The sequence below is a fragment of the Arachis stenosperma genome, chromosome 4, assembly GCF_014773155.1.
Source record: "Arachis stenosperma cultivar V10309 chromosome 4, arast.V10309.gnm1.PFL2, whole genome shotgun sequence".
NCBI classification, from domain to species: domain Eukaryota; kingdom Viridiplantae; phylum Streptophyta; class Magnoliopsida; order Fabales; family Fabaceae; genus Arachis; species Arachis stenosperma.
Genome location: NC_080380.1, coordinates 79,998,794 through 80,000,890, shown reverse-complemented (window position 1 = coordinate 80,000,890; position 2,097 = coordinate 79,998,794).

The following is a 2,097-nucleotide window of genomic DNA, read 5'->3' as shown; positions in this document are numbered from 1 at the left end:
ACTCAATTTTTGAGGTGGAAAGAACTTTGCCAAGAAGGCATTGACTAGCTTTTCCCATGAGTCCAGGCTTTCTTTAGGTTGTGAGTCCAACCATATTCTAGCTCTGTCTCTTACAGCAAAAGGGAATAGCATAAGTCTGTAGACCTCAGGGTCAACCCCATTAGTCTTGACAGTGTCACAGATTTGCAAGAATTCAGCTAAGAACTGATGAGGATCTTCCAATGGAAGTCCATGGAACTTGCAATTCTGTTGCATTAGAGAAACTAATTGAGGCTTAAGCTCAAAGTTGTTTACTCCAATGGCAGGGATAGAGATGCTTCTCCCATAGAAGTCGGGAGTAGGTGCAGTAAAGTCACCCAGCACCTTCCTTGCATTGTTGGCATTGTTGTTGTTTTTGGCTGCCATGGGTTCTTCTTCTTTGAAGTTTTCTGTCAGGTCCTCTATAGAGAATTGTGCTTTAGCTTCTCTTAGCTTTCGCTTCAAGGTCCTTTCAGGTTCAGGATCAGCTTCAACAAGAATGCCTTTGTCTTTGTTCCTGCTCATATGAAAGAGAAGAGAACAAGAAAATATGGAATCCTCTATGTCACAGTATAGAGATTCCTTGAGGTGTCAGAAGAAAAGAAAAATCGAAGAAAGAGGTAGAAGAATTCGAACTTAGTGAGATAGAGTTCGAATTGTGCATTGAGGAGGAGTGGTACTCCATAAATAGAAGGATGTGAGAAGAAGGGAAGTAATTTTCGAAAATTAAGTAAAAGATTTTGAAAAACACTAATTGATTTTCGAAAACAAAAGTGGGAAAGAAGTAAAGTGATTTTTGAAAAAGATTTTGAAATTAGAAATTAAAAAGATTTGATTGAAAACTATTTTGAAAAAGATGTGGTTGAGAAGATATGATTGGTTTTTAAAAGATGTGATTGAGAAGATATGATTTGAAAAACATTTAAAAAGATTTGATTTTGAAAATTAATGACTTGCCTAACAAGAAAAGATATGATTCAAACATTAAACCTTTCTCAACAGAAAAGGCAACAAACTTGAAATGTTCAATCAAAACATTAATTGTTAGCAAGTATCTTTGAAAAAGGAAAGAAATTGATTTTGAAAACATTTGATTGAAAAGATTTGATTTGAAAAAGATTTGATTTTGAAAAACTTTGAAAACTTGAAAAAAAATTGATTTGAAAACAAAATCTTCCCCCTTGTGCCATCCTGGCGTTAAACGCCCAGAATTGTGCACATTCTGGCGTTTAACGCCCAATGCACTACCTTTTTGGGCGTTAAACGCCCAACCAGGTACCCTGGCTGGCGTTTAAACGCCAGTCTGTCCTTCTTCACTGGGCGTTTTGAATGCCCAGCTTTTTCTGTGTAATTCCTCTACTGCATGTTCTGAATCTTCAGTTCCCTGTACTATTGACTTGAAAATAGAACCAAGATCAAATAAACAATGCATGCAAGACACCAAACTTAAAATTAGACACTAGACTCAACAAGAAACATAAAAATTTTTGGTTTTTTTTATGATTTTGAAAATTTTTTTGTGCTTTTTCGAAAATTATATGAAAATAGAAAATAAAGGTTTCAGAATTCTTAATTTGAATTCTAGGAATCATTGCAATGCTAGTCTAAGACTCCGGTCCAGGAATTAGACATGGCTTCACAGCCAGCCAAGCTTTCAAAGAAAGCTCCGGTCCAAAACACTAGACATGGCCAATGGCCAGCCAGCTTAGCAGATCATTGCTCCATATAGCAAGATTGATAGAAATCACAAGCTCTTGTGATGATCAGTTGAAACCTCGGTCCAATAAGATTAGACATGGCTTCTCAGCCAGCCAGATTTCAGCAGATCATCTGAAACACTAGAATTCATTCTTAAGAACTCTGAAGAAAAATACCTAATCTAAGCAACAAGATGAACCGTCAGTTGTCCATACACAAAACATCCCCGGCACGGCGCCAAAAACATGGTGCGCGAAATCGTGATCACTACAACTTCGCACAACTAACCAGCAAGTGCACTGGGTCGTCCAAGTAATAAACCTTACGCGAGTAAGGGTCGATCCACGGAGATTGTTGGTATGAAGCAAGCTATGGTCACCT